Source organism: Bufo gargarizans, chromosome 2, assembly GCF_014858855.1.
Source record: "Bufo gargarizans isolate SCDJY-AF-19 chromosome 2, ASM1485885v1, whole genome shotgun sequence".
Lineage (NCBI taxonomy): Eukaryota > Metazoa > Chordata > Amphibia > Anura > Bufonidae > Bufo > Bufo gargarizans.
In genome coordinates, this window is record NC_058081.1 from 141,284,998 (window position 1) to 141,308,384 (window position 23,387).

Below are 23,387 nucleotides of genomic sequence, written 5' to 3' on the forward strand. Positions count from 1 at the left end.
CTGTGGTAAATTCAGTTGATTGAACATGATTTGGAAAGACACCGCCCTGTCTATATAAGGTCTCACAGATGATAATGTATACCAGAGCAAAAACCAAGCCATGAGGAGGAAAGAACTGTCTGTAGAGCTCATAGATAGGATTGTCTGGGGGCACAGATCTAGGGAAGGGTACAAAAATATCTGTTGCACTGAAAGTTCTAAAGAGCACAGCAGCCTCCATAATTCTTAAATAAAAGAAGTTGCAGAGACACACAGCTTTATAAATCAGTATAATGCCGTGCGCTCTTCCGAAACCAGCAGTGTCCATAATGGTGAATCACACTCACAAACGGAGTACGATTCCCGCACAGGACATGCTCATTTCAAAGAGCCCTAAGGGTCATTTTACACAGACTGATTTTTTTTTTGCCCAAAACATGCACTGATCAACGGTATAGCATGTTGAGTGGTGCTCGTTTAGCTCCTAACTGTATTTAAAAAAAACTATTTAGCTCCAGTCCGTTGTCTATGGTTTGCCGCAGCGATTCCCGAAAGTGAAGTAAGCAGAAGTCACAGTTCAGTACATGCGTTTTTTTGGGGACCGCGCGTTCCCTATCCAGAAGAATAAAACCTCCAAGGCTTTACTTCTTATCCTTTATCTTCTTTTCACCACCAAACACAAGTCGGTGACAAACAATAAGAGCAATTTCAGCAATCCTGCCCAAATCCTGTTCCTAACTGTATTTGCCTGAACAGTCGTTCAGATGTACACTTTCATGGCAGCAATTCCCTGTTTACACAGGGCAATGTGCTCACGACAACCAATGATTTTCATGCCTATAAAAGATGCGATCACCTGATCGGCGGCGTGTTTAATGTTCGCTCCCAATCACTGGCCCATGTAAAAGACATCTGGTAAGTTTTCTTGAAGAGGGCATAAGGATGACCTCCATAATTATAACACAGCACAATAAATATGTTAAATAAATGGATCCGCACTGGTCACTTTGCGCTGACTCATTTATTTAATGTAGTGGTTTTGTAAAGAGGACCTACTTCCAAGGGATCCTGCAGAACCCGTATGTTATAGACTTTAATAGAGGACTTTGTGTATTTTTCCAGTTTAATAAATGCTTGCAGGAGTTATGTATATGTGACGTGTATGTATATTTATTCAAAATGTGTCTGAGCTTCTGTCTCTACATGAAAGGAAGCATGTTGCTCCAGAATATACAGGGCATTGTACCTGCTGAGGTTCTCATTAGTGATTAAATAGAAGCGTCACAGTGTTAGTGCTTCCCTCCACTGACATGTAAATCAGGTTCACAGCTTTCACTTCCCATATAACAAATTAACATCCTGGCTGACCTGGCCTAATGTCTGGAAAAAAATGCCCTTAGGATATATAAAGTAAAAATGCCCTTACAAGCTGATGACCAATTAGGACCTTTTGTACTTAGCCTGACCATAAGCAGGCAGATGTCGTACAAACTAAGAGACATATGAAAACCCTCAAAGACATCATGACGTCCAGTGTGGCAGATCACATGGGGTTTATGTGGCAGCACAAGGTCAATGGCTTCTTCATTTTTTTAAGGTTTAATCTAGTATGTGTTATTTAATCCTAGGACCAGACCACTGGTAAACTCGTAATAGACCCCCTCTTTCTTCTGACCAAAGGACCGGTAGCAAAAAGTGCACAGAATTCTGGAAACATAGGCATCATTCAGAAAGCCAAAAAAAAAGGGTTTGCTTTAGTGTCTGTACCATTGCAAATCCAGACCCAGTCGTCTAACTAGTCCAGACCCAATCGTCTGACTAATGATCCAAAGTAACAGTATCATAGAAATAACATGCATGCTTGGCCAAGTCGAAAGTGCATGTTTAAGGCTACTTTCACACTATCAGCAGAGATCCAGCAGGCAGTTCTGTCAGGGAACAGCCTGCCGGATCTCTGTGCATTCTGGCATTGACGGAAGGTTGTAAGGCTCCGTCTGGCTGCATTCACTATGAAGGGGAGCGGCGGAGATCCAGAACAGCCTGCAGGATCTCTGCTGCTAGTGTGAAACTAGCCTAAGGGGTGAGTCAGAGATAGCTGATTGTTGGCCAACAGCTTTATTATGTGTATGAAGAATTCTGTGTGAAGACATTTGAATTAGGGCTCATTTACACCACCATGGTTTGGTTCTGCATCCAAGCAGCATTTTTTGTGGCTTGGGTGCGGACCCATTCACTTCAGTGGGGCCGCAAAAGATGCGGACAGCACTCTGTGTGGCCCCACAAAAATTGTGAGTCATGTTCTATTCTTGACCTTTTTTGCGGACAAGAATAGGCATTTCTATAAGGGGCTGTCCGTTCCATTCCGCAAATTGTGGAAGGCACACGGGCGGCATCCATGTTTTGCGGATTCACAATTTGCGGACTTCAAAATACGGCACGTTCGTGTGATCAAGCCCTTAGCAGAAACCTTATAGCTCACTAGTTAAATGAAAGTGGCCATCTTTAGAGAATTTAAAATTGTAGCCTGTTTTTAGTGTCTCTTTATACTGCATTATGTATGTCTGGGGAAGTTCCAACAGGTTCCCATTAAGTGGAGAAAAGTGTCCCTTTGGTTGCTTTAAGGACAGTATATGTGTCAGGGATATCGTATTTTTTTTTTAAATTTTTATAAAAGAGATATATACTACATATAACAGGGTGCTTATGAATGACAGATGCCAGACTGATTTACAGATGTTAAACTGATACAGCTGAGGTTTTCATTGGAATATCCTCAGGATGCAAATCTTGGTCAGATGGACACTGCAGATACAGGCACTTCTGTAATTACTTTGTGGCTTAAATGGGTTGTCCAGGAATACCTATCTTTTAATTGATGCCTACAGCCTGTCTCCGCTATTGAAACATTCATACTTACCTGCTCCCAGCTGCTTTGATCCTGCATGCTTGTGTGGTCATCCTCTAATCCTTGGCAAGTTTACTTTCTCCTGGGCATGGCTGCAGCTGAGCAGAAGACCATGACCATGAGTGGAAAGAAGTAAACAAACTGGGGATCAGAAGATGGACATGGAGGACCAGAGTGGTGGAGAGTGGGTAAGTATGAATCTTTCAATAGTGGAGGCAGGCTGCTGGCATCATTTAGAAGTTATTCCCAGACAACCCCTATAAGGCCCCTTTACACGGGCCAGGTGCGGATTGGGAACTCAAAGTGGCCCTGGAAAAAAAGTTGAAGTGTCCTATGTTGTAGGCAGAGCCAAACTGGCAGAAGTTATCGATAAGCCAAGTAGGTGGTCTTTTTTTCCCAGACAATCTGTAGTTTTTATTCGTACTATTTTGGAGTATGCCTTTTTGAGAATTTTGTATTGTTTTTTGGGAGATGAAGCAACAAAAAAAGGTCTGCAGTTTTGATTTTTTTTTTTCTATCATGAAGTTTACCATATGTACTAAATACATTTATATTTTAATCGTTTTTATTGTTTATTTTTGTTATTAATATGGGGAGAGGGGCTTATTTGAATTTTTATAAATGTTTTATTTTTTATGGTTTTAAAAACGTTTTTTCATTTTACTTTCACTATAGACTACATGTATAGCGGAGGTCGGGAAGAGGTCAAAATAAAAGTCATTCCCCCATATATCTAGGGCCTTGAACATTATAATATTAATTGAGAACACCCATGTGTATTTAAAAAAAAAAGTGTTTATTCTCCTTTTATCCAAATTGTTACTAGTGGGTATCAAACCAGGGACCTTTAGAGGCAATAGCCTTACTAGCTGAGGCACAGGCTTAACAGCTTTGAGATTTACAGATACATCTCTGTATACCAGGACACTGGGATAACGCAAAAGTCTAATTTATTTACTAATAAAAAAATGTAATGGAGAAAAATAATTAACAATAAACACATTTTAGCTCTCTAAATATATAATGAATTTCTGCTGTTGTCTGTCTGCTCTTTACATGTCTTAGTGTCTGGGAAGGTTTTCGTAAAGGTCTCAGTTCTCTAGGATGTACAGTTCTTAAGATATACCCAAAACATGTATTAGCCAATAGGAGCTTGCAGCTTCACTCACATTCTAACTGCCATACACACAGTCACATGACCCTTATTAGCCTTAAGAAGCTTGCAGGTCATTCAGTCTTGACATACACAAAGTTTTACACCAGGTTTCGATAACAACTTCACTGTTATAGGTTACCTTCAGGGGGAAGCGCTCACTAACACAGATTTAGAAAGATTTGTGAACAATATTTGAGAGTAATGGGTCTTTTGTGTATGTAGAAAATGTTTCAAATCTTTGAGTTCCGCTCATGCAAAATGTGAGCAAAATCGAAACTGTTACGTTTATATTTTTGCTCAGTGCATAAAGATATACACTCACCTAAAGAATTATTAGGAACACCTGTTCTATTTCTCATTAATGCGATTATCTAGTCAACCAATCACATGGCAGTTGCTTCAATGCATGTAGGGTTGTGGTCCTTGTCAAGACAATCTCCTGAACTCCAAACTGAATGTCATCACATGGATTGCCATTACTAAGGCAAGATTAGACACAGTCCTGATTCTGATGTCCATATATTGACTTTAAAATAAGGTGATTGCAGATTCGTAGCTGCTACATCAAGGAAGAATACTTAAAACTACTTACGAAAACAACTTAAAATATTATTATATTTATCATTCCCTGTACACCAGAAAACTGCCATGAAAAATTCACAAAGTTTGGTGCATATTATAGTTGGAATTTTTTTTATTCTGCATAATTTTTAATAAAGGTCCATAGCTGGCTGTGGATCCGCCGAAGTTATGAAGAAGCACAGGCCTCTACATAACTTCGGCGCATCCAACGCCAGTTCTAAATGGACAGCTTTCGAGCCGTCTTACATTTAGACCTTTTTCTACGCCTAAAACATGCGTAAAAAATGGTGAATGAGACGGGCTTGCCTGTCCGTCCCCTTCCCTGCCCACACCACGCCCACAATTTTAGACCTGGCGTGAGCAGGGCGAAGTCGCAGATAACATTGCTGCAGTCATCTGCTCCTGAAATACACCTAATTTAGGAGTATTTCAGCTTAGTAAATGACCCCCTTTGTTTTTAAATCTTAGTGGAAATCGACACCAGCTCCCTTGCAGGTGTTGATTTATGTTTTGGTGCACAGACATTCAGAGTGAGCACCTCTTGATAGTTATGGTGCATCTAACGATAGATTATAACTGGCGTATAATATGCTGGTCTTAACCACTTCAACCCCCCTAGCTGAAACCCCCTTCATGACCAGACCACTTTTTACACTTCGGCACTACACTACTTTCACCGTTTATTGCTCGGTCATGCAACTTACCACCCAAATGAATTTTACCTCCTTTTCTTCTCACTAATAGAGCTTTCATTTGGTGGTATTTCATTGCTGCTGACATTTTTTCATTTTTTGTTATTAATCGAAATTTAACAAAATTTTTGCCAAAAAATGTAATTTTTCATTTTCAGTTGTAATTTTTTTTTTAAAAAACGACATCCATATATAAATTTTTCGCTAAATTTACTGTTTTACATGTCTTTGATAAAAAAAATGTTTGGGTAAAAAAAATTGTTTGGGTAAAAAAAATTGTTTGGGTAAAAGTTATAGCATTTACAAACTATGGTACAAAAATGTGAATTTCCGCTTTTTGAAGCAGCTCTGACTTTCTGAGCACCTGTCATGTTTCCTGAGGTTCTACAATGCCCAGACAGTGGAAAACCCCCACAAATGACCCCATTTCGGAAAGTAGACACCCTAAGGTATTCGCTGATGGGCATAGTGAGTTCATAGAACTTTCTATTTTTTGTCACAAGTTAGCGGAAAATGTTTTTTTTGTTTCCTTACAAAGTCTCATATTCCACTAACTTGTGACAAAAAATAAAAACTTCCATGAACTCACTATGCCCATAATGAAATACCTTGGGGTGTCTTCTTTCCAAAATGGGGTCACTTGTGGGGTAGTTATACTGCCCTGGCATTTTAGGGGCCCAAATGCGTGCAAAGTAGTTTGAAATCAAAATCTGTAAAAAATGGCCGGTGAAATCCAAAAGGTGCTCTTTGGAATGTGGGCCCCTTTGCCCACCTAGGCGGCATAAAAGTGTCACACATGTGGTATCGCCGTACTCAGGAGAAGTTGGGGAATATCTCGGCAAAAGACAACTTTTCCCATTTTTTTATGCAAAGTTGGCACTTGACCAAGATATTTATCTCACCCAGCATGGGTATATGTAAAATGACACCCCAAAACACATTCCCCAACTTCTACTGAGTACGGCGATACCACATGTGTGACACTTTTTTGCAGCCTAGGTGGGCAAATAGTGTTGAGTTTTGGAGTACCGCACACCTGTTTAGTTCACTGGTGCCTGCAAGGACTTATTCAGTCACACTATAATAGTAAGAAGATTGCAGCACACAGTTTTTCTTGTTGCTATTAAGTTTTAATTTCACATTTTTTTCTTTTCACATTTTTTCACATGATTAGAGTTCCGGTGCAATATTCACAGCAATGAGAATAGAAGAAAAACCACCAGAGGTTTCGGCCTTTCACGGCCTTCCTCAGTGGTCTTAAATCTATAAAGATAATATATATTCGTATGAGTTATATAATATATGCATTGGTACCTTCGTTACATGAGGAAAAAATTGTTTAGAAAAAGTTTTCTAGTATATATATACAGACGTGGACAAAATTGTTGGTACCCTTTGGTCAATGAAAGAAAAAGTCACAATGGTCACAGAAATAACTTTAATCTGACAAAAGTAATAATAAATTAAAATTCTATAAATGTTAACCAATGAAAGTCAGACATTGTTTTTCAACCATGCTTCAACAGAATTATGTAAAAAAATAAACTCATGAAACAGGCATGGACAAAAATGATGGTACCCCTAGAAAACACAGAACATAATGTGACCAAAGGGACATGTTAATTCAAGGTGTGTCCACTAATTAGCATCACAGGTGTCTACAACCTTGTAATCAGCCATTGGGCCTATATATATGGCTCCAGGTAATCACTGTGTTGTTTGGTGATATGGTGTGTACCACACTCGACATGGACCAGAGGAAGCAAAGGAAAGAGCTGTCTCAAGAGATCAGAAAGAAAATTATAGACAAGCATGTTAAAGGTAAAGGCTATAAGACCATCTCCAAGCAACTAGATGTTCCTGTGAGTACAGTTGCACATATTATTCATAAGTTTAAGATCCATGGGACTGTAGCCAACCTCCCTGGACGTGGCCGCAGGAGGAAAATTGATGACAAATCTAAGAGACGGATAATCCGAATGGTAACAAAAGAGCCTAGAAAGACTTCTAAAGAGATTCAAGGTGAACTTCATGCTCAAGGAACATCAGTGTCAGATCGCACCATCCGTCGTTGTTTGAGCCAAAGTGGACTACATGGGAGACGACCAAGGAGGACACCATTGTTGAAAACGAATCATAAAAAAGCAAGACTGGAATATGCCAAACTACATGTTGACAAGCCACAAAGCTTCTGGGAGAATGTCCTGTGGACAGATGAGACAAAAATCGAAGTTTTTGCCAAGGCACATCAGCTGTATGTTCACAGACGAAAAAATGAAGCATATCAAGAAAAGAACACTGTCCCTACTGTGAAACATGGAGGAGGCTCTGTTATGTTCTGGGGCTGCTTTGCTGCGTCTGGCACAGGGTGTCTTGAATCTGTGCAGGGTACAATGAAATCTCAAGACTATCAAGGAATTCTAGAGAGAAATGTACTAGCCAGTGTCAGAAAGCTTGGTCTCAGTCGCAGGTCATGGGTCTTGCAACAGGACAATGACCCAAAACACACCGCTAAAAACACCCAAGAATGGCTAAGAGGAAAAAATTGGACTATTCTAAAGTGGCCTTCTATGAGCCCTGACCTCAATCCTATTGAGCATCTTTGGAAGGAGCTGAAACATGCAGTCTGGAAAAGGCACCCTTCAAACCGGACACAACTGGAGCAGTTTGCTCATGAGGAGTGGGCCAAAATACCTGCTGAGAGGTGCAGATGTCTCATTGACAGTTACAGGAAGCGTTTGATTGCAGTGATTGCCTCAAAAGGTTGCGCAACAAAATATTAAGTTAGGGGTACCATCATTTTTGTCCATGCCTGTTTCATGAGTTTATTTTTTTACATAATTCTGTTGAAGCATGGTTGAAAAACAATGTCTGACTTTCATTGGTTAACATTTATAGAATTTTAATTTATTATTACTTTTGTCAGATTAAAGTTATTTCTGTGACCATTGTGACTTTTTCTTTCATTGACCAAAGGGTACCAACAATTTTGTCCACGTCTGTATATATATATATACACACACACATACAATTGAACATAAGGGAAAAATTATATACAAAGGATATAGTATAAAAACAATAGACAGCTCGTTGTCATCTGTGAGTAAACATGATTTTATCAGTGATTATAGTTTTAAGTCAATGAAGTTTAGTATGCTACTGTTGGTAAGTGGATTAGTGTATGTGGTGCATTACAGTGTCATAGTTGCACACATGGCGGTTCTGCCCAACGTGGGACACATTTGCACTAATGTACAGGCATTTCGTATAGATGATCCATCAAGAAGGCAAGGGATCTTGTGGAATATTTATATATAAATATGGAGAGGTATATGGGGTCAGTGCAATGTGTCTATGACTGGGCAGCCCCATGAGTGCATATAATTTAGTCCATAATCAAGAGATCATTCACTAGTTATTGTTGCTGCCGGCTATATCCCCAACCTACTGATTAATCATATACAAGTCTCATAGGAACATATAGACAGCCAACAACATATGATGTAACGAGCCAAAATAATGTAGAAATGCAGTAATTACCTTGGATGCTGTGTGTCAGGGGTTTAGCGCCAGATGCACTGTATGCGTGCCAGCTTAGCGCCTTTTAAAGTCGCGGGGGACGCCACTGCGCTCTGAATCATGGGGTGTATCCGGTCATGTGACCTTGTTGGGGCGTGCGTGCGTTCCACTTGCGTGTCAGGCACGCAGATTGGCCGTTCACTATGCTGCAGTGCGCATGCGCGAGCAGGGTGGAACTGTCCTGCGTTCCACCTGCGTGTCACTCGTGCGTCTATATGGCAGACAAGGGGCAGGAATTTTATGTAATGTGACATAGTAGTATATTATGCGCCAGGGTTGCGCTAGACACCCTTGAGTGTCTGGATAGTGGGGCCAAATATATATGTTATAATGCTGATCCTAGGCGAAATCTGTGACAGGGGATGAATTGGCACATTGAAATAAACGGCAAAGCACCAAATATAATACCAGAGCATACTTTTGTAGAACTTGATTCAAGATAAAGACCTATTGGTATATGGTAAATCTATAATGTCCCTAACGTAATGGATAATTGGTGGGGTGGATAACGGGAAAGGAGGATAGGGAAGAGCTGAGGAGGGGGAAGGAAGGGGAGGGAGGGGGGGAGGGAAGAGGGAAAATAGGGTTGGGGGAAAAAAAAGGGGGGGTTTTGGTTATCTCACCCTCGCAGGTCGTAATATCAACGGGTCTGTGATATGGTGGGTGGGCAAATAGGCCCACATTCCAAAGAGCACCTTTCGGATTTCACAGGGCATTTGTGACACTAATGAAATACCTTGGGGTGTCTTCTTTCCAAAATGGGGTCACTTGTGGGGTAGTTATACTGCCCTGGCATTTTAGGGGCCCAAATGCGTGCAAAGTAGTTTGAAATCAAAATCTGTAAAAAATGGCCGGTGAAATCCAAAAGGTGCTCTTTGGAATGTGGGTCCCTTTGCCCACCTAGGCGGCAAAAAAGTATCACACATGTGGTATCGCCATACTCAGGAGAAGTTGGGGAATATCTCGGCAAAAGACAACTTTTCCCATTTTTTTATACAAAGTTGGCACTTGACCAAGATATTTATCTCACCCAGCATGGGTATATGTAAAATGACACCCCAAAACACATTCCCCAACTTCTCCTGAGTACGGCGATACCACATGTGTGACACTTTTTTGCAGCCTAGGTGGGCAAATAGGCCCACATTCCAAAGAGCACCTTTCGGATTTCACAGGGCATTTTTTACAGATTTTGATTCCAAACTACTTCTCACGCATATGGCCCCTAAAATGCCAGGGCAGTATAACTACCCCACAAGTGACCCCATTTTGGAAAGAAGACACCCCAAGGTATTCCGTGAGGGGCATGGCGAGTTCCTAGAATTTTCTATTTTTTGTCACAAGTTAGTGGAATATGAGACTTTGTAATAAAAAATAAAAAAAATCATAATTTTCCTCTAACTTGTGACAAAAAATAAAAAATTCTAGGAACTCGCCATGCCCCTCACGGAATACCTTGGGGTGTCCTCTTTCCAAAATGGGGTCACTTCTGGGGTAGTTATACTGCCCTGGCATTTTAGGGGCCCATATGCGTGAGAAGTAGTTTGAAATCAAAATCTGTAAAAATGCCCTGTGAAATCCGAAAGATGCTCTTTGGAATGTGGGCCATTTGCCCACCTAGGCGGCAAAAAAGTGTCACACATGTGGTATCGCCGTACTCAGGAGAAGTTGGGGAATGTGTTTTGGGGTGTCATTTTACATAGACATGCTGGGTGAGAGAAATATCTTGGCAAAAGACATCTTTTCTCATTTTTTATACAAAGGTTGCATTTGACCAAGATATTTATCTCACCCAGCATGGGTATATGTAAAATGACACCCCAAAACACATTCCCCAACTTCTCCTGAGTACGGCGATACCACATGTGTGACACTTTTTTGCAGCCTAGATGCGCAAAGGTGCCCAAATTCCTTTTAGGAGGGCATTTTTAGACATTTGGATCCCAGACTTCTTCTCACGCTTTAGGGCCCCTAAAAAGCCAGGGCAGTATAAATACCCCACATGTGACCCCATTTTGGAAAGAAGACACCCCAAGGTATTCAATGAGGGGCCTGGCGAGTTCATAGGTGAAAGGTGTCTGCCAGGAAATAGGAGCTCCGCCCAACATCCATACCCACTTAGCTCGTATGCCCTGGCAAACCAGATTTCTCCATTCACATCAATCGATGTGGATGAATAAATCATTGCCGGGATTTTTTTTTTTTTTTTTTTTATACAAAGTGTTTGCCAAAGCATATGAACACCGCCGCCTCCTCAGCTCATATGCCTCGGCAAACGTATCTTTTACTGCAGAGGAGAAATCTCGTCTTGCAGCGCCGCATACACCGACTTTTGTGTAATCTGACAGCAGCGCAATGCTTCTGTCAGAATGCACATCAGTGCTGCAGCTAGTCGATCGGTTGGTCCACCTGGAAGGTAAAAAAAACAAAACAAAAAAGAAAAAAACAGGCCGCAACGCAATACATTTTATTAACTTTATAATAACCTTTGAACAGAACATATAAACTTTATTTAACTTTTGGAACTGAACGTTAACTTTTTTGCTTACTGGTGTTTTTTTTTTTTTGCTTGTTTTTTTTTACCTTTATAGGAAAAACCTCTCCTTCCCCATGGGACAATGTGCAAAGCGCAAATCGCCCAAAGATGTGGTGAAGTGCATTATGCACTTTGTCCCAGGTGAAAGGAGAGGTTTGCAGCAGCTCTGTGTGTGAATGGGCCCTAATAGCCCTGTGTGCCTGTCATGGTGAGATGTGATCCCTATGCTAGGTGTACCTGTGTGTGGTACTTCCGGAAACATTCCCCTAAGCATAGGGCAGGGTGGTCAGGGCAGTCAGGACAGAAATAGCGGGTGTCACGCCTTATTCCACTCCTGCTACAGACACAACATCTTTTTCAGGGTGACGGTTGGGTTGAGGTACCAGCAACGACATTGGGGAAATGTTGCTCGTGTAGACGGCTAACTACACTGGTGGATGGGGCCACGGAACCTCCTGGATACAGGAGGTTCTGTCATGGTCTTACCTTCTCACTGTTCTCCTTCGTTTGACATGTGCTGGCGGCCATCTTGGTTTCTGGGTTTCTTGTAGCCTCCCACCCTGCGGCTTCTCCTTCCCACTGGGAGGAGCTGGATGCCTAGCTCATATATATAGGAGGTCTGTGGCTTCAGTTCCTTGCTTGGTCCTCCTGTGTTCATATGCTTCTAAGACTGCTGCTGCTTCTGGTTCCTGATCCTGGCCTCGTCTGACTACCCCGTTGGTTCCTGATCCTGGCTTCGTCTGACTACCCTGCTGGTTCCTGATCCTGGCTTCGTCTGACTACCCTTCTGGTTCCTGACCTCTGTCTACGCAAGACCCTGCTTCGGTTTAGCCATCCCTTTGGACTTTTGCTTACAGCTTGATTTTCAATAAAGCCTTCTTATTTCCACTTATCTCTTGTTGTACGTCTGGTTCATGGTTCCATGACATTAGGACCAAGCCATGAATTTTGACGGTACAGGGCCATCCTCGCTACCTACGCTGGTTGCCAGACTTGATCAGCAGGATCACCTGTTGGGTCGGTTCGCTGTGGCGTTGCAAACCCTGCTTGAACGCACGTCTCATTTCGCTTCCATTGCCGATGGGTCGGTTGTCGCTCCTGGGCCCGCTCCTACTGCCGCTCCGGTTGTTGCGCCAGAGTCTACCCCGACACCTGTTGCTGCGCCTGCGGTGTCTCGGGGTATGACCGGTTCTGCCCCCCTTCCACAGCGCTTTGGGGGAGAGCCAACTCAGTGCCGAGGTTTCCTTAACCAGGTGGGCATTTATTTCGAGTTGCTGCCACATGCCTTTCCTACTGAGAGATCAAAGGTGGGCTTCTTGATCTCGCTGCTCTCGGACAAGGCCTTGGCCTGGGCCAGCCCTTTATGGGAGAACAACAATCCGGTGGTTGCCGAGTTTTCCGGTTTTGTTGCTTCTCTTCGGAAGGTATTCGATGTGCCGGCTCGTGCTGCCTCTGCTGCGAAGCTCCTTATGTCCATCAGACAGGGTTCACGATCCGTAGCTGAATACGCCATTGAGTTTCGTACCCTGGCAGCAGAGGTGGGCTGGAATAATGAGTCTCTGGTCGCTGCTTTCTCTCATGGTCTCTCGGATGCCTTGAAGGATGAGGTTGCAGCTAAGGACCTACCAGTGGAGCTCGAGTCTCTTATTTCTTTCCTGATTTTGATTGACACCAGACTCAGGGAGAGACCTTCCTTTAAGGAGAGCCTGCGGAGGTCTTCTAACAGATTGGCGCCTACGTTTGCTGTCCCACCCGTGCCTCCCTCTCCTCCCACGCCTCCTGGGGATGACTCGTCTGGGGGTGAACCCATACAGCTGGGGTTTGTCCCCAGTCCGAGGGGGAGAGGGTACTCCGGAGACGCGAGGGCCGATGCATGTACTGTGGTCTCGGTGGGCATTTTCGGTTGGCATGTCCGAACCGTCCGGGAAACGCTCGCACCTGAGATCCTGTCGGGGGCAGATCTTGGGTGGAGTCTCCTCGTCCCCGGTTTCCCGTGTTGACAAACCACTGATCACTGTTGTCCTCTCCTGGGTCGGGGGCTCGGTGACGACCCAGGCGTTGGTGGACTCTGGTGCTTTGTTCATTGATAGTGTGTTCGCTGCCGCCAATTCCATTCCTCTGCAGCCTCGAGGTTCCCCACTGGCTCTTGAGGCGATAGACGGCAGACCCCTTCTGCCGCCACACGTGACTCATGAGACCCTTCCAGTGGGGATAGCCATTGGTGGCGTTCACAGAGAGTCGGTCTGTCTCCAGGTGATTTCGTCTCCACACTACTCGGTGGTCTTGGGGTACCCCTGGCTCCAGAAGCATAATCCGACTTTCGATTGGAGATCGGCCGACATCCTCTCGTGGTCACCGCAGTGTGGGGCTAGTTGCATCCATGGGCCTGTCAAGTTGCTGTGTACTTCCTCGGACTCTCTGTTGCCTCCTGAATACGAAGAGTACCGGGATGTATTCGATAAGGTGTGCGCGGTTGCTCTACCTCCGCACCGCCCATACGACTGTGCCATAGAGTTACAATCTGGTGCCGTTCCTCCTCGTGGCAAGGTCTATCCACTGTCGGTAGCGGAGAATGAGGCCATGGAGGAGTACGTGAGGGAGGCGCTTTCACGCGGACACATTCGCAAATCCTCGTCCCCGGCAGGGGCTGGATTTTTCTTTGTGAAAAAGAAGGGCGGTGAGTTGAGGCCTTGCATCGATTACAGGGGTCTCAATCGCATCACGATCAAGAACGCTTACCCGATACCCTTGATTTCCGAGCTGTTCGATCGCCTCAAAGGGGCCACGGTCTTTACCAAACTCGACCTGAGGGCGGCATATAACCTGGTAAGGATCAAGGCGGGCGATGAGTGGAAGACCGCGTTTAACACCAGGACCGGTCATTATGAATCCTTGGTTATGCCCTTTGGGTTGTGCAATGCGCCCGCAGTCTTCCAGGAATTCATCAACGATGTTTTCCGTGACCTGTTGCAGCAGTGTGTGGTGGTCTATTTGGATGACATCTTGGTATATTCTGAATCCATGGAGGCCCACATTATGGATGTCAGACGAGTGTTGCAACGGTTACGAGAGAACAGGCTGTTCGGTAAGCTTGAGAAATGCGAATTTCACCGATCCCAGGTAACCTTCTTAGGTTACATCATTTCCGCTGAGGGGTTCTCCATGGATCCTGAGAAGGTTTCGGCTGTCTTACAGTGGCCCCAGCCCAGTGGTCTCCGTGCCCTGCAGCGCTTTTTGGGCTTCGCCAATTATTATCGGAAGTTCATCAGGGACTTTTCTATACTAGCCAAGTCTCTCACGGATCTGACCAGGAAGGGCAGTAATTTCCAGGTCTGGCCGCTCAAGGCCATCCGAGCTTTTGAGGCTCTAAAGTCCGCCTTTGTGTCGGCTCCGATTCTGTCGCATCCCAACCCTGGGTTGCCCTTTGTCCTCGAGGTGGACGCGTCTGAGACGGGAGTAGGCGCCCTTCTGTCTCAGCGTAGAACACCAGAGGGTCCTCTGCTTCCTTGTGGGTTTTACTCCCGGAAACTGTCTTCCGCGGAGTGCAACTATCAGATTGGTGACAGGGAGTTATTGGCCATCGTGCAGGCCCTTAAAGAATGGAGGCACTTGCTCGAGGGTTCGGTGGTTCCGGTTCTCATCCTGACGGACCACAAGAATCTGACCTACCTTTCTGAGGCCAAGAGATTGACACCACGTCAGGCCAGATGGGCTCTGTTCTTGTCACGTTTTAATTACGTGGTCTCCTACCCACCCGGTTCCAAGAACATCAGAGCGGATGCCTTATCACGGCAGTACTCCGAGCTGTCTGGGGAGGAGTCGATTCCGACTTCGGTCATACCTCCGAATCAGATCCTGGCCGCCATTCGCACCAGCCTGACCTCTCCCCTGGGTGAGCAGATTTTGGCGGCTCAATCTGGTGCTCCCTCTGGGAGACCCAACGGCAGGTGTTTTGTGCCTGAGGAGTTGCGCACTCGGTTGTTGCGAACCTACCATAACTCCAAGGCCGCGGGGCATCCTGGAAAGAATCAGCTGTCCTGGGCTGTTTCACGTCTGTTCTGGTGGCCTTCTCTACGTTCCGACATCGCCGCATATGTAGCGGCATGCTCCGTTTGTGCCCAGAGTAAGTCCCCTCGGCACCTTCCGTTGGGCCTTTTGCAACCCATAGCCACCGGGGAGTGCCCATGGTCACACCTGGGGATGGATTTCATTGTGGACCTCCCTGCATCCCGAGGCCATACGGTCATTCTCATGATTGTGGATCGGTTTTCCAAAATGTGCCACTGTGTTCCTCTCAAGAAGTTACCCTCTGCACAAGAGTTGGCCACGATTTTCGCCAGGGAGGTCTTCCGGTTGCACGGTTTGCCCAAGGAGATTGTGTCGGATCGGGGGAGTCAGTTTGTGTCCAGGTTCTGGCGCGCCTTTTGCTCCCAGTTGGGGATTCATCTCTCTTTCTCCTCGGCCTACCACCCTCAGTCCAATGGGGCCGCAGAACGATCCAATCAGGCCTTGGAGCAATTCCTTCGTTGCTATGTCTCCGATCACCAAGACAATTTGGTTGACCTCCTGCCTTGGGCTGAGTTTGCCAGGAACACGGCGGTGAACTCTTCCCCTGGGACGTCTCCCTTCATGGCCAATTATGGGTTCCAACCTGCCGTTGAACCCATCTCCAACGTGTTTCATGTCTCCCTGTTGAAGCCATTGGTGTGTAATCGTTTCCCTTCCTCGGTTCCTCGGCCCCGTCCGGTCCAAGTGGGCAATCGTGAGGAATATGAGGGGAGCAATATCCTGGACTCACGCCTGGTCCGCGGTCGGTTGCAGTTTTTGGTCCATTGGCGTGGTTATGGTCCAGAGGAGCGTTCCTGGGTTCCCTCCGCAGATGTCCATGCTCCTGCTTTGCTACGAGCCTTCCACGCACGCTTCCCTCAGAAACCGTTCCTTACTCCGCGGAGGAGGGGCCCTTGAGGGGGAGGTACTGTCATGGTCTTACCTTCTCACTGTTCTCCTTCGTTTGACATGTGCTGGCGGCCATCTTGGTTTCTGGGTTTCTTGTAGCCTCCCACCCTGCGGCTTCTCCTTCCCACTGGGAGGAGCTGGATGCCTAGCTCATATATATAGGAGGTCTGTGGCTTCAGTTCCTTGCTTGGTCCTCCTGTGTTCACATGCTTCTAAGACTGCTGCTGCTTCTGGTTCCTGATCCTGGCCTCGTCTGACTACCCCGTTGGTTCCTGATCCTGGCTTCGTCTGACTACCCTGCTGGTTCCTGATCCTGGCTTCGTCTGACTACCCTTCTGGTTCCTGACCTCTGTCTACGCAAGACCCTGCTTCGGTTTAGCCATCCCTTTGGACTTTTGCTTACAGCTTGATTTTCAATAAAGCCTTCTTATTTCCACTTATCTCTTGTTGTACGTCTGGTTCATGGTTCCATGACAGGTTCTCGATGATCTCTTCCTGAAATTTGAGGAAGGATCGTGTTCTCCCAGCCTTACTGTAGAGAACAAAACTATTATACAGAGCCAATTGAATTAAATATACAGACACCTTCTTATACCAGCATCTGGTGCGTCGGGAAACTAAATACGGAGCCAACATCTGGTTATTGAAGTCCACCCCTCCCATGTGAAGGTTATAGTCGTGGACTGAGAGGGGCTTTTCAATGACACTGGTTGCCCGTTCTATTTGTATTGTCGTGTCTGCGTGAATAGAGGAGAGCATGTAAACGTTACGCTTGTCTCTCCATTTCACCGCGAGCAGTTCTTGGTTACACAAGGCAGCCCTCTCCCCCCTTGCAAGACGGGTGGTAACGAGCCGTTGGGGGAAGCCCGCGCGACTAGTTGGTGCGGTGCCACAGCAGCCAATCTGTTCTAGAAACAAATGCCTGAAGAGGGCCACACTTGTGTAGAAATTGTCTACATAAAGATGGTACCCCTTGCCAAATAAGGGTGACACCAAGTCCCAGACTGTCTTCCTACTGCTCCCCAGGTAGTCAGGGCAACCGAACGGCTCCAGGGTCTGATCTTTTCCCTCATAGATCCGAAATTTGTGGGTATAGCCTGTGGTCCTTTCACAGAGCTTATACAATTTGACCCCATACCGGGCGCGCTTGCTTGGGATGTATTGTTTGAAGCCAAGGGGCCCGGTAAAATGTATTAGGGACTCGTCTACGCAGATGTTTTGCTCAGGGGTATACAAATCTGCAAATTTCTGGTTGAAGTGGTCTATGAGGGGCCGAATTTTGTGGAGCCTGTCAAAAGCTGGGTGGCCTCTGGAACGGGAGGTGGTGTTGTCGCTAAAGTGCAGGAAACGCAGGATGGTCTCAAATCGTGTCCTGGACATAGCAGCAGAGAACATGGGCATGTGATGAATTGGGTTCGTGGACCAATATGACCGCAATTCATGCTTTTTGGTTAGACCCATGTTGAGGAGAAGGCCCAGAAAAATTTTAATTTCGGAAACTTGGACTGGTTTCCACCGGAAAGGCTGGGCATAAAAGCTTCCCGGGTTGTCGGATATAAATTGTGTGGCATACCGATTTGTTTCTGCCACAACTAAGTCCAAGAGCTCCGCAGTCAAGAACAGCTCAAAAAATCCCAGGGCCGAACCAATCTGAGCTGTCTCAACCCGAACTCCAGACTGGGCGGTGAAAGGGGGAACTACAGGTGCGGCTGAAGTTGGGGACTGCTAATCAGGGTTTGCCAGCAACTCAGGGATTCTAGGGGCTCTACGGGCCTGTCTGTGCGGTGGCTGCGACGGGGTAACTACTGCACGTGCCACCGTACCAGCTTCAACTGCCCTTCTGGTGCTCGCCACTTCACCATGTTGTACGGCAGTGCTGGTACTAGGTCCAGGAAGGGCTGCGCTGCTGGTGTATGCCTCACCGCGTAATCCGACAGCGCCAGCCCCACTCTGCTGCCCTTGAAGCGGATCCTGCGCAACCTGTGGTCTAGTGACACAGGGCCGGGTACGCCTGGTGCTATCAGGGACCTCAACCTCCTCGTCCGAACTTTGGGTCAGACTGCCACTGCTTTCTACAGGTTCATACTCTGACCCGCTAGATTCATCAGATGAGGGTTCCCATTCCTCATCCGACTGGGTCAGAAGCCTGTAGGCCTCTTTAGAAGAATACCCCCTGTTTGACATATGGTCTACTAAATTTAGGGGTATTCCCTGAGACTACCCAAGAAAAAAAGCAAGCCTGTCTTACAAATGGGAGGCTAGCGAAGTACCGGAGGCCGCTGCGGTTGATAAAAAATATCAAAACTGATTTTTTTATCGCCGCAGCGCTTGTAAAGTGATTGTTCAGTGATCCCAAAAAAAAAATGTATTGTCACTGCGGCGGGGCGGGCGTGGGTGAACGCACGTGTGGGCGACCGATCAGGCCTGATCGGGCAAACACTGCGTTTTGGGTGGAGGGCAAACTAAGGTGACACTAGTACTATTATAGATCTGACTGTGATCAGTTTTGATCACTTACAGATACTATAAAAGTACAAATGCTGATTAGCGATACGCTAATCAGCGAATAAGTGACTGCGGAGTGGTGGGCTGGGCGCTAAACGATCGCTAAACTACCTAACCAAGGGGCCTAAACTATCCCTAAAACCTAACAGTCAATACCAGTGAAAAAAAAAGTGACAGTTTACACTGATCACTTTTTTCCCTTTCACTAGTGATTGACAGGGGCAAGAAGGGGTGATCAAGGGGTTAATTGGGGTGCAGGGGGGGGGGTGATCTGGGGCTATGTGTGGTGTTTGGTGTACTCACTGTGATGCCTGCTCCTCTGCTGGAACCAACCGACCAAAAGGACCAGCAGAGGAGCAGGGAAGCCATTTAACACATTATATTTACAAATATAATGTGTTAAATGGCTTCTGATTTGTGATTTTAAAAATCGCCAGCCTGCCAGCCACGATCATCGGCTGGCAGGCTGGTGACGAAATAGTGCTTGTACTTTTGCCGGCCTGCAATGCGCATGCGCGGGCCGGCTCAGTCCGAAATCTCGCGTCTCGCGAGATGGCGCACGGATGTGTCCAGGTGGAATCAATCGACCGCCTCCCGGACGCATCCGTGCGTTATGCAGTCCGGAGGCGGTTATTAAATGTCCCTTAGGCCTCATGCACACGACCGTTGTTGTGTCCCGTGTCCGTTGTTCCGTTTTCCGTGATTTTCTGCAGACCCATTGATTTTCAATGGGTCCGTGGAAAATTCGGAAAATGCACTGTTTGTCATCCGCGTCCGTGATCCGTGTTTCCAGTTTGTGAAAAAAATAGGACCTGTCCTATTTTTTTCACAGACAACGGTTCGTGGACCTATTCAAGTCAATGGGTCCGTGAAAAAACACGGAGGCACACAAGATTGTAATCCTCGTCCGTGATCCGTGTCCGTTTTTTTTTGCAAGGCAAACTTGACTTGATTTTTTTGCTATTTCCTTCATGTCTGGTGATCCTCCAAAAATCAAGAAAGACACACGGAAACAAAAACGGACACGGATCACAGAACAACGGAACCCTGTTTTGCGGACCGTGAAAAAATACTGTTGTGTGCATGAGGCCTAATAGTGAATATTGCTGGCTTAATCTGTTAAGGTATCTGAAGCCACTATGTAGCTAATCAAAACTTTTTTTTTTTTTACTGGGAACATCTCATAGTTGTCTGATAAAGACACTTAAAGTAAGAAAGTTAGCAGTTGTCATATATATAATAATGGTTCCCACCACACATAAGGAGTTCACTGTAGCACCAATTAGTGACATAAGGAGACAAAATTCACACCTTTGCAAATGGGGCTCACTTTCCCAGAGACCTCCTGCATCTGACTCATTCAAAAGGCTGATGATTTTGACACATCTCTGGTCCTGGGAAGAAGACTCTTCACACCTCTGGACTCAGTATATAAACCAGGGAAGCTCAGTCCCTTCAGCATTTGGACTGACTGTCAAGAAGCACACAACTTTGGGGAAAAGAAACTGTTGGACGTTCCTAGACTATATGATGCCTCAAGACTGCTCCTTTCTTACTGACTGGGTCTATCCTTCTTCAGACTCAAAGTCTCCAGCATCTTCTTCTGAGTCCTACATTCTGTCACCAAACTATTCACATCTATCCTTGAATAACAAAACTATCAGAAACGACCTTGAGGATCCAGTGATGAGCATGGCTTGTCATCATGCTGAAAAGTCTCCTGTGACATCTAAAAGGACAAGATGCAAAATGATGGGCCCCCAAAGGCAAAATGCCAGTGAACGGGAAAAGTTGAGAATGAGGGATCTCTCCAAGGCTCTTCATAACCTGAGACGATACTTACCGCCCTCAGTTGTACCAGCAGGCCGGAACCTAACTAAAATCGAAACCTTAAGATTGACCATTAGCTACATTTCTCATTTATCACAGTTACTTGGTTTGAATGAAGAGACCATGGGCCAGAGTAGAGAAATTCAACCTGAACTGAATGTTGCATATCCAAAGATCCCAGAAGGAAACCAAGAAGTGACATGTCGGCACTATCAGCAGAACCAGCAGCAGCCACAAAATCCTATCTGTAATGAACTATCTTACCAATGCAACAACTTTCGAATTTCTTCCACCCAATATAACACCAGACAACAAGAAGAACAGTGGATGTCATCAGCAGTCTACAATAGGAGGAACATACCTGCGACTGACTGCAGCCTGCCATCTCCATACATGTCAAGGTTTACACACACATTATGTCAGGTAAGGAACTTTGTGTCCACTATGGGGGTTATTAGATTTGTATTGTATACTTTGACAAGTAATGTGATAATATAGTTAGACATCAGTGTTTTATTGGTCAACTAGGTAGGATAAAGCTCAAGGCATGAGTTTTCAAAGTATTTAGTTGGTGGACTTAATTTAAATGCTTAAAGAGGACCTTTCACCAGAATAAAACTTCTAAACTAACTATACAGACATGTAGAGCGGCGCCCAGGGATCTCCCTGCACTTACTGTTATACCTGGGCGCCGCTCCGTTTCCCTGTTATAGCCTCCGGTATCTTCATAGTTAGGCTCCACCCAGGGGAAACTGCCGGCGTCTCATTCTCCCATGCTGTAGCGCTGGCCAATCGCAGCGCTCAGCTCATAGCCTGAGAGAAAAAAAAAGCCTCTCAGGTTATGAGCTAAGCGCTGCGATTGGCCAGCGCTACAGCATGGGAGAATGAGGCGCCGGCAGGTTCCCCTGGGTGGAGCCTAACTATGAAGATACCGGAGGCTATACCGGGAGAACGGAGCGGCGCCCAGGTATAACAGTAAGTGCAGGGTGGTCCCTGGGCGCCACTCTACATGTCTGTATAGTTAGTTTAGAAGTTTTATTCTGGTATATATTAACAGCTAAAGTTAATAGAAAAGGTTCTGTTCATAATGGAGACATGATGAGCATGACAGATCTGTTTCTATCAAGAGTACTTCTGTGTTTGACAGCAAGAATAGCTCGGCAAATGAGTATTCATTGAAGCCCATAAAATAATATCTATTGCAAGTCCACTTACATTTTTCTGTTCCAATGCAGGTTACAGAGGATCAAGCAGTGAACTTACAACCATCATCACATCTCCCATACCTAAGAGAAAATGACAGCTGTCTGAGGAGCACTGACCCACATTTCACTTTCATCAATGGTTTACAGGCCTCTTGATAAAAGTATATTTGTAAATCCTACCTTCAAAAGACTATTATCAATATACGTTACAAAGATAAGAGCCGTTCATGTTGAATCAGACTCTGAACATTTGTTCATGTTTTTTCTGATTTCGGTTTATTGTCGTAATCTTCTTGATTATCCACATTTTATGGTAAAGGGGTTTTATACTCTGTACACGTTTCATTTAATTATGTAATTTACACTATATTCTAAAGTTGGCCATACACCTGAGATAGAAGCTCGTTGATGGTTGAACAGCAGTTAAACCAAATGACCATCATGTTAATGACTATTCTGCAGACGTTTTAGTCTTTATTGGCCTTTCTAGTCGTTCACAATGGCCATACACGTTTATCGAAACCAGATGATGGACGAACAATCTTTCTGGAAATGCTGTTCCCAAGAAATCTCTTTTATCTACAAACAGTTTTTATTTAAATGAAAGATGTTTGGTCCAACTATTGGATAAAACTTTCAAACACAGCCAACTTTTTTCAGGCAATGGCATTCTGTTGTTGGTCAGCTGAAACAATTCTTCACTGTTAAATTTCACCCAATGATCATTTTGGTTGAAATTGTCAGTTTTGATCAACTAATGTGTATGGGTATCCTAAAGGACAACTGTAGTCTCTTCTGACAAGTCTATTTTAGCAATTACTGTACTTGCATCCCCTTGTAATATTTTAGCAACTACTTGCATGCCTATTGCCTTGCCTGTAATATCCCTGCTAGAAATTCTAAATTACTTACTAGCAATTAAGGTTGTGATGGGTGTTACCAGTTAGGATTGCGTTCCTGACAGTCTGACACTAGCCAATCAGTGCTGCTATTGTCAGGCAGCATGGACCCCTCTCAAATACTAACAACCAGAAGGTAACAACCATTACAAACTGCTAGTAACTTTTCATTTTCCTAGTAGGAATATTACATGAATGGCACAACATAGAGTAATAAGAATAGATGCTCCAGAATTGTTATCACATGGGGAATGCTAAACTGTTATGTCAGGAGAGGTGACAGGTCCTCTTAAGCCAAGATAATTGAGACTGCAGCTGGACAGACTTCAGTGTATTGGTTTTCAAACTGCAAATTCAGAGTTTGTTCACACTTCAGTGGATCATGGACGTGTGCTGTCTGTGTTCTCCACGGTCAGCACACGTATCCATTGACTTTTAATGTGTTTGTTCACATATCAGTGTGATGGGGACCAAACATGCTCATTAAAGGCTATGAGTCTGTAAAAAACCATTGACGCGACACGGATGGCATCTGTGCTCTGTCAGTGGTTTTTCACGGACCA